This window comes from Macrosteles quadrilineatus, unplaced genomic scaffold, assembly GCF_028750875.1.
Source record: "Macrosteles quadrilineatus isolate MER2022 unplaced genomic scaffold, UCM_ALF_1.0 Scaffold_2__2_contigs__length_208266976, whole genome shotgun sequence".
Classification (NCBI taxonomy): Eukaryota; Metazoa; Arthropoda; class Insecta; order Hemiptera; family Cicadellidae; genus Macrosteles; species Macrosteles quadrilineatus.
The window spans coordinates 168,076,999-168,088,264 of NW_026542595.1; positions in this window are offsets into that span (position 1 = coordinate 168,076,999).

Here is an 11,266-nt window from a genome sequence, read left to right on the forward strand (position 1 = left end):
TGCATTGGGCGATCAGCTGATTTACTAATAATATTAGTTTGTACTTTTTTATGAAATGGGCCCCTGGGCTTTAATATTATCAGGTAAGCAACCTGAACTAAATTCCAGTTCGGGGTAGCAGAATTTTTATCCCCCTGGAATTTTACGCCCCGAGAAAAACTGACGTCACAGCCTAGGGGGCAAAATTTCGGCCGCGAACTTTTGAGTTGCACAACCTGAGTTGAATTATCTAAAGGTGGAATCAAACGCATCCTTTCACGGTTGTGAATTTTTAAAACAAATTAAATTATAAAACCTAGAGTGTACGGGCCGGATTTTTACCCCCAGAATTTTACCCCCTGTCCAGATATAGAACTTGATGAGAATAATTAATTTTGTTTATAATAGGTATTTTATAGAAGTTTAATCAATAAGGCCTAACTGTTATTTACCGCTGTTTATTTTATTTGTTGTAGGCAAATTAAATGTGTAAACAAAATGTATAAATAATTCAAAACATGTATATATCTAATATATAAAATTCTCGTGTCACAGTGTTTGTCTGCAAACTCCTCCGGAACGACTTCACCGATCGTTATGAAATTTGGTGTGTAAATTCTGTAGGTATGCGAATCGGACGTAAACTATTTCCCGTTTCGAACTTCTTAAAAGGGCTCCGCCCCAGTGGCTCTGGAGTTTCCCATGTTAACCTTATGAGAAATGGAATTAATGAATCTTAACAGCTGTTTCAATTAAACAAGCTGGTTCTGTTCTATGATGTTCAATAGCATTAAAGTTACAAGGATTACCAACAGGGTGCAGCACTATTATTTCTTTTACATTTATGACAACAGCTAATTTGCAACCAAAAGGGGAGTGAGCGTATTTTAATTTAATTTAATTACAAAAATTTATTATTTTCAAAATTAATTATTCTTGCCAATTTCTATATCTGGCCTGGGAGAAAAATTCCAGGGGGTAAAGTTCCGGGGAAATAATCCAGGGAGGGGGGGGGGGGGGGGGAAATGCGGAGCAAAATTTTGGGAATAAAAAATCTAGTACATCTTTAGCTGTCTAAACCATAGTTATACGGACAGGGGGTAAAATTTTGGTTTTATTTCTATATCTAATACATCACGCTCTGTCTATTTTCGTTAGACTCCCAAATTCGCGGGGGTGAAATTCCGCCTGCGAACAAACTTGAGAGCGCTCAGATGACTATGTCATAGAGACGTCAGCTCTGTTCAGGGGATAAAATTCCGGCGACCCTCCAGTTCATACAATTCCTGTAAACTCTATCAGAGACCTATTCATATGTATGTTTTATTACAATAAAAATTCCTACGGATTGTTGGTCCACATAGATGGTATGTCTACTTCAGTTCCCGAAAGTCAAATGCTACTATAGTACTCAATATACAGCTTCCTACTAAAATTACCTGAGCCACACTGTTGAGCGCAGTTGAGTACGCCGAGGTTGCCATATGTTTGTCCGTCTGTGCCGCAGACTGGAGCGTATTGCCTGGTGAACTGGCAGGGACAAGATACAGCAAACACAATACGGTTTGAAGGATCCCGAGGCGGAACTCTTGTAGTTGTTTCATTTGTGGAGGGATTAATTACTGGATTTTGACCCTGACCACTTGTAGGCTGTACTCCACTACCCCCTTGGACACCGCTGTTTTGAACATTCGAGCCAGGTCTTTGTGGGCGAGAATTTGTGGGTCGGAAGTTATTTTCATCGTTGGGTCTCACGTTGTCTCCAGGCCTTGGTCTGAATCCCTGTCGGTTATCTGCATCTTCACCTGCAAAAGTAAAATAAGCTTACGACTCAAAAACATCAAACAACGTAATGCTTATTTTGAGAGGTAAATTAAATGTTTTTTATGAAATCTTCATTGAGTAAATGAAATATTCTAAGCAAAATAATAATTTGTAAATGGAGGCAAAGGAGTGTGTTTTATCTCATACTAGTTTCAATAATAATTTTTCCTTCACCTTCACTTTGGCAAACAAAATTGTTATCGCTAATCAGATTATTCTAGAAATTAATTATTCATTCAATAAGCTTGGATGGTAAGATTGTTCATGTAAAACTTAGTGCACAGCTGGAGCTGGTTGTTCCAATAACTCATGTCCAGACCGGTCCAGACTCATTGGTTTATTTGGAGTCTACCTCAAGTTGCAGGTTACCTATCAATAAAGAAAGTTGGTCTCTTTTTTAAGTAGAACTTTTTTTGTCTTTTGGATATTCCAATTCCTTTACCACGCAAAGAGATAACATTTTTATAATTTACTGATTTTCTCTATGAAATAATATATATTCTGAAATAAATATTCTGATGAGCCCTTAAATTGTATACTAAAATGCTCAAATTGATCAGTAGGTAACAACTAATAAATAAATAGGTTGAATTACTATGTTGATAACTTTAGAAAAGATAGACTAATGAAACAATTTAGTTTATATTTATAGTAAAACCTTTGAAGACTTATGTTACAAGAATCAGTACTAGAGATCTTAAATTAATAGTCATCTCTTAAAACTGAAAGCTTAAAATATATGAGCTGCAGAAAATTAGTAAGGCTGCTTCACAGAGCATAGAATAAATATGATTATTTATAAATAAATAATAAATAATAAATAAATAAAAGTTATTCTATGCTATGTGGGCTGCTTCTAAAAGTTTTGATATTTATGTTTGGCTTTCAAATAGGTGTTCATCATCGATCATGAAATACATTCAAAATTTGAATTCCACCTTTCAAAGGCTGACATAACTGCTGAAAAGTTTAATGAATAAGGATAAGATAGTCAGGGTGCACTTCGTTTTGCCTAATTTTACAACTAAAAATCCAGATATACATATATATGGCGTCCCCATCTTAAATAATTGATTGATACTAAAATATGTAACCAAGAGAATACGGGTTGCCGGAAGACTGTCCCCCGGAAAACTACCCCCCCAAGCAGGTTCCTACGTCATATTGACGTCAGAGACCGGGGGGGGGCAGTTTTCCAGTCACGGACACTCAAATTTAGTTGTCAAACAATTCTAATCTAACCTAACCTAACCAACCAAACTTGCTGTAACATTTCGAAAATCTGTTTTATAATCACCACATGCCTTTTCTATTATCCAACGGAATTACTCGAATTATAATTTAAATTAGATAGCATGATTTGTCAAGGGGGGGAGTATTCCAGTCGCGGACACGGCTTCCATATTGGTTAGTTAGCAGATTTTGTGACGTCACGTTTCACCTGGGGGGGTAGTTTTCCGGGGGATAGTATTCCGCATCCCCGAGAATACATTATTCTACTTTTTTATTTTTTTTTTTTTAACATACAAATGTTTGCATAAAAGGTTAGAACGATTGATTGATCAAATATTTTCTCGATTATCAGTATTATCAATTAGTTTTGAACTGCAAAGGGTCAATGTTCATTGTCATAGCATCTTGCTTAATCAATATAAACAAACACAAGGCTGATTGTTAAAAAATAAATTTAACCCAACCCACTTGTTTCTGTTTTAAAATGCTTTTCAAAAACTGTGTTATATAATACATTTTATACAAATTTAATTATTGTCAGTGATATTAAATAATAAATAAATAATATCACTACCGCACCAAACCTGCAGACTAAACAATTTTCCTTTTACTAGATTTTGTTTTTTACTAAAATATTTCGTTTAAAAACATGTTAGATTTATTCCCTATATATATATATAAAGAGTACTAGTTTTGCTGCTACTGGGAAGGATAATAAAATCTGTTTAAGTATCTACCCTATAAAGATAATTAGAATAGGTGGTTTAAATTAATAAATTTGCCAAAAATATATCCATAAACCAGCAACTTCATACAACCATTTATTTTTTGCCCATAGAAAAGAAGAGTTAAGAACAACACGCCTATTTGAATTTTGAATGTACAGTTTTTATTTTTGGAATTTTCTCATACCTTTAATCGAACAACAACACTTCAATAGCCTGAACTAAATTATCTGTTTTTGTAAGCTCTACACGATGGTTTGAATGTGAATTTGGAATTTTCATATTTTAAGGGTAACAATTTGATAAAACCTATTTTTTGCAAATTTCCAAACCCCTTTACACCCTGTTTCTATAACCCGATCTTGCTGGTTTGCGAACTCATTCAAAGTATATCCAGCCTGACAACCTTACACATTCGTACACAATTTTGTCTAAACCAAACCAGATTTTTAAGAGTTATCATGTTCACGGGAGACACACACAAATATAATATACATATTGTACATGTAAATTTTAGTGAATAGTGTTTTTGACCTCTGGGGACATCAAAATGAAAAAGTAAATGATTCCCAGGTCTATGTCTTACTGTGCCACCAGCCCTACGGTAAAAGCTTTCTTAGTAATTCACTAAAAATCAGCATGTGTTATCTAACTGGGAGAATCTAAAAAAATAGTCATATATTTCATAGTTTTCCCAATATTTGAATTACTGTATGTATCTTTAGGATTATATCTCATCCTAAAATGATTTGTGAACATTTTAAAATATTTCATCCATAGAACAATGAGACGAAAATGGAACATGAATCATCATAGTCACTGTTGTATCATTTAAGTACTAGTACATGAGTACGTAAGTATTGTAGGTCAATTGTAAATTTACAAAAATAAGCAATAATTTATATTAATATAATCTTTACTTAATTACCTTCAGGTTCATCTGGAAATCCAATGTTATTTTGAGGATAGCAGTTTATGACCATAACAAATGCTGAAAATTAAAATATATATATATATAATGCATTTTACTTGTGTACATCGTACATGAGTACTTGTTACATCGTACAATGTTATACTTGTTTACTTGAAGTGGTTTTCACATGTAGATTTTGTAGCATCTAAAATTGTAAAAGGCATATTTATGATAAGAGCATTTAGGTCCACTGTTTCAGTTGATGTCCTTATTTGTATATATTATGGCCACATTCATAGCTATTTGTCCTATGGTACCTCACTGTGGGCCAACAGTTCTTATGCTAACAGGTTGCTTTTTACTTTACAAAAGAAGGCGGTGAGGCTAATTTGTAGTGTAAATAGAAGAACACATTGTAAGCCCCTTTTCGTGGGTCTTAACATTCTCACATTTCCATCCTTGTATGTTTTGGCAAGTTTGTTGTTTGTAAATGAAAACATTTCTCACTTTGAAAAGATATCTGATGTTCACATAACTATTGTACTAGATCTAAAGACAATCTGTCTACACTAAGGCATAAGTATACAGCCACTCAAAATAGTTTTGAGTAGGTACCAAGGTGTTAAAATGTACAATTTTTTGCCTGCATCCATCAAAAACTTGCATGTTTTAAAATTCAAACAGGTTTTAAAAACTACTCTACCCCAGGCTTGCCTGTATAAACATGAAGAGTACTTTGGTTTACAGTTTTAGATATTTTAGTTGCCAGAGCCATCTTGATTGTTTTGTTTTTCTTTTGACGATTGTCATGAACTTTGTACATAGTTTTAACGACAATAAATCATTTCATTTCAATAAACAAACTCTAACACCAAATACACCTTTTAAAACCATATAAACAAAACTATAAACCATAGATTTGTATATCTTAAATAGCACCAATGTAGCAAATAAAAATTAATATACACCATATTTTATACCTGTACTATTTGTTACATTTGAATAGCACCATAGATAAAACATATACTCGGATAGCACTTACAAATTAAAGTTTTTCACCTAGAGTTTTTTGTTATTTAAGTATATAGCTTCCAATTTACTAATTTATTCTAAAACTTATGTTTTGGTACCGCTACCGGTAATGTGAAAGTCAGTAATGTATAACGAATATTATTTAAAATAGTTGGTTTCCTAAATGACTTGTTTGTTATTTTTTATTACTGCAGAATTTAAAAGTCCCCGTGATTACAGTATTTTGTGTTGTTATTCCAACTTTAAATTACATTTACAGATACAGAACGATACAAAAAGGAGGTACAGTATAATTATTAGTTTACCATTTCTTTTGTACTTATGCATCCATACACTCTTGAAAGTGGCGCCACAATCGTTAAATAATGTTAGGGTTTAAATATAGTCAATCAATTGTAGCTATCCTTAAAACTTACCTATAAAGACGACTAGTACAGGCTTGGAAAAATAATGAAGAACAGACATAATTAATTAGGCTACAGCAGGAGCAGCAGCAAACGAAAACTGACAGGCAAGGCAAGTTAACCCACTATAACTGGACCTGAACCTTGATCTCTAGAACTTGAACCGGCTTCGGCCGTCGGCGGCTTCTACTCAGGTTTTTATCATCGATATATCGATGGTTGTTATCTGTACTAATTAACTTAGAGATAATCATCAGTGCCTCCGGCATCTAAACGACGAATATTGTAAAAAACTTGAGCATTTCCTGAAATCACCAGGTTTAAAAAATATCAATGACGAGTGGAATTTTGATAACTTTGTTTCAAAGATTTAGGATAATAAACACTTTCATTTATACTTGAATTGATATGAGAAACTGACCACGATGGCATGGATAAAACGCAGCAAATGTTTTATCAATGATAAAACATGATACCATGGATAAAACACACTTGGTTAGACTATGATGATACCTTTAAACTTAGTAGATTTCTCATCCTTCTAGACATAGGTATGGTATATGTATACGTCATAGTATAGATAAACAATTACTGCTTTGATCGAAACAAGGCCCCACTAGAAAAACTTTTTCTAGTGGGGTCTTGGTCGAAACCGCACAATCGTTTACCCACATGTTTATCCATAACCGGACTAAACAACACAAGTATATAGACTTCTCACCCGTTGGAAATTTTGAAGCTAGTTGTTGTGCCTAGTTCGTGTTGGTGACACTGTTCGCTAGTGTCGACGAAATTTTGTTTCCATCATTTTTTAATTAATGTAATGATTTGAGCTTTACTATTTGGTTATATATAACTACTAGGGGACGAGTTATGGTTTATATTATTAGGATTAGATTGTTTTATTTGAAACGAGGTTTAAAAAGACTGAAACAAATTGTAAAAAAAAACACCACCTCTCTACACTGCACCAAACGGAACTACTGTAACAAAATAATTGTCTTTCCCAGCTGATCCATGATAAGATCACGGTGGAAGGAAAATACATAAGGGGTGCTATTCGGCTATTCCCGTCACATGCTGACGTCACCCAGATAGCAAAAAAAATCACCTGATTTTATTGCCATATAAGTAGGCTATATATTTGTTTTGATTTGATTATTATTCTTTTTGTATTTTTTCTAAATAAATGGTGTTTGCAATCTGGGTGACGTCAGCATATGATGGGATGGGAATAGCACACCTAATAAATATATTTATTTACAGCTAGGTATTTTAATATTTATAATTTATAATGCATGATATAAAGAATCAAATCGTAACACACAAATGGTTTGTATTTATTTATTGTTGTTATAGTGCTCCCTGATAATCAAAACGCAGTACATGCTCATCGAAGAGGCGGTGTTTTATAAACCACTTTTGTCAAAATCCATTGGATTTTTTCGATTTCTTTCTACCCTACACCCACTCACTGCTGTATGTGATTGTTATGGGATGAGGAAAATTTGTTTGTTATTCATGTTGAAGCTGTCTTGTGAAAATCTTGTGCATCATTAATGTTCATTGTATGCATTAAAATTAAATTAAATCAATGAAATGTTATCCCCTCAAAATTCATTCAGTCAATCGTCTGCTAGTTCTTGTTAGTTTGGTTTGGATTCGTATCAAGATGTCGTCTGCTAGATTGTTTATTTGACTTTTTGTCAACACCATTTTGTCAAAATATGGAAAGAAATTTTGCTGAGAGAACACCCAACTGCTAATGTGAATTTTTCGGTAAGATTGGGTATTCATTTTCAAATTGGTACATCTATCCTGAATACTTATCATAGTGCCAACAATATGTTAAAGGAAAATCATATAGACCTAGGCCTATGTTTGAAATATACCCTACACAGGCAAAGGTTTTCAAAATTTAAATAACATTTCAATTTAGGAGCCTAGACACCGTTTTATTATATTGTACTGATATTTTGTAATACTTATGTTGTCTAGATTCATGTGGGCTTGTGGTGCTTTTAAATCAGACCATTTGCTTCAATATCCAAGGCTACTAATTCTAACTCTAGATCATTTCTGTGTACAGTATTTAGTGATGCAAGCATTTAATAAGTCGGTAGAAACTTTACCATCCTAATCCAACCTAATTTCAAAATACCGTACTTAATACAGTCACGAATCCGCAGAAAACTCAACCTACCTTCCTCGGATGCCTAATAATAAGAACTGATTACTTACTCTGCAAATGATTTGTTCCAAATAAAATAGATTCCATTGTGCTTGGAGTCTTGTGTATAACTTAGTAGGTTTGTTTGTTTCGCTTCGCATGTAAACAGCTGTTTGCTCTCCACACAGGACTCATACGAATTGCCCATTAACTTATACCATCCAAACTGCTCTATGAGTCTATGAACCTTAAATTTGTGATCTTTGATTTTTTTTTTAACTCAGTAGTAGGCCTACTCCTTCTGGATAAAATTGATTGTATTTTCGGATTCAGCATAATAACTTAAATAAGCAATTAGACACATAAGATTTACAATTTTGAATTGATGAAAGTATATTCAACATTTTCCGTATCGTCACCAACATTAACTTAATAACTTTAATTACTTAATTGATTCCTTAAAATTGATCTCGAGGTTGATCCCTTCGCCCACTGAAATTTAATCACAGGAAAAGCATCACACTTGGCAATAGCATAGATTTCTCATAATAAGTTATCAGTATTGTCTATTAAAACAAGACTAATAAAATTGACTAAGAACAATAATACAGAACCAATGGGCAGTTTTTGGTTTGTGTACATTGGGCTGGCACTTGGCTAGAACAGTTGGATAAAATGTAAATGCACAACTGTGTCAGTTTGAACTAGCTCTCTAGGACGCAACTGTATCTCTGTCGATGCAGTGTGAGTAACCGTACAGTTAAAATCCTTGTATCCACTGGGTGTAGGATCACACTGAGGTCAAAATTAAAATTAGGTAAGTTACGTAAAATCAGATGAGCAATAAACAAGGGATGGTTGATAGAAAAGACAAGTTTTTGTTCTGAGACAAGCCAACTCATTCTCAAGGAGTAGCCTAAAAAATACAATTTATTTAATGCCAAAATACAATTTCAAGATAATTTTTACTCACACGTAGAATAGCCTAAAAAATGTCACCTATTTCAAGACTTGCACTTTTTGAAGGAGAGTGGGAACCCAACCGACAGCCATTAACTGTCAGTTGTTAATTACTGAGGGTTTTGCTGAACATCAGATGTGATATAACCCTTTGAGTGCCAACGTCCGGGGAACAGGACGTTTTTAAAACGAGCCAAAAGTGCCGACGTCCGGCTGACCGGACGTTTCGTAATGATCGAACAGTTGTCATAACAACCGGATGGATACTCGGATTCTTTTAACCCATATATTAACATTGAGTCGAAAGTTACTAGATGCGATACATCGATTTTCGTTGGTCGAAATATCGAAAATTCGATTTTTACAAAATTTTAACCTAAAAATCGCCAGATTGCGCTCGGCATTTTTAGCGCGATCTTCGGGAAAAATCATCGGCATTTTTTGAGCGTTACTTTTATTTCTCGCCTGGCACTCTAAGGGTTAAATCATTTTATCTAGGCCCTACTAACTGCTACTGTAATGCTAGAATAGAACTTTTACAAATGTTTATGATCTTTTATTCTTTTGGGATTGATAAATCAACTCTATACTGGCCTAGTTTTTCTTAATAAATGACCTTTTTGCTCATTCATCAATTCATTGTCAATACCTTAATGTTTTTTAGGCTAAAAGATTGAGCCTTAATTATTGTGCTTTACGATACATGCTTTATTGAATTTTGTATAAACTTTCAAAACTGATTAGTATAGCCTAAATTAGATAGGCGTATCCCTTTGTTCAACAGAAATCAATAATATTACAGCTCATGACATCTAAGCTGGCACTTGGGCTAGCATGGACAGTGTAGGCGGGAGGAGGGTGGAGGTAGGGAAAAGACCGTACTGCAAACATTTCCGCTGCCTCACGGGGTTGACTCCCCTTGAATTATGTACTTGGGTGCCTTCATATCGGTTGCGAGGACAGTTGATGCAAACCGCATGACGGGACATAATGTTTTTTGAATTAGGTACTAGTAGTGATCGGCCAAGTGCCAGCTTAGATGTCACGAGGTGTACATCTTTGTTGCAACAAAAATGTTCTAACAACTATACATCACAAGCTAAACCAATAAATGAAGACAAAAAGTATTGGTAATTAATAACTTAGGCCTGTAGACAGCTGAATTGAACATTAGTTTTCTGTATTTAATGTTTGGTTCAATACTACACTCATCTTCATTCATACTTGGCTTTAAAATACCTCTGCATGGTCACCATTTCATTGAACAGTATTAACAGTACAGTATTAAAACATTGAGAATAGTGAATCGTCAAGAGCAAGTGTTAATTGTATATTTCTCAACTAAGTACTATATCAGAAAGTCATATGAAGGTTTCCTTTGTACCTAAATACCATTGACTATTGGATAGCAGTTTCCCAGTTTATGTACTGTGTTTTTTTACAACCAATCTCAGTTTGTTATTGAGTCTACTTCAGTGGCGTTGCTTGGTTAAATTCTAGGGGGGGGAGAAGCCTCAAATTTCCCAACTGCTTAACATAGATTTCCCAACTATTTTTTATAAAAAAAAATCAATTTCTGTACTATTTTTAAAAATCTACAAATTATTATACTACACTGCAGTCACACTCAATTCAGTATTTATTAACTTGCATTAACAAAACATAGCTAGTTTTACATGTATACAAAATTACTCAATTCAAAAAACGTCTAAAACTTCTACCAATTCATAATGAAGTTTTATGACTTCAAAAACTTGAATAAGTATTGTTTCAAATCCAAAAAACTTTACAAACCATTGTGGTAGCAGTGTAAAATTTTAGGGATATAAAATAAGCCTAGTACAAATTAGTATAGAAAAACAATATTTTATTACAAAATAATGAAATTACAATACTTTTAGAAGTTGATATTAAGATCAACACTTTAACTTTCATAAAACTTACAACTAGGCCTAAACAAGTTTGTAATGATGAAATATTATTATCAGTGTTGTGAATAATATTATTCTAGTCTAGAAAAGAATAA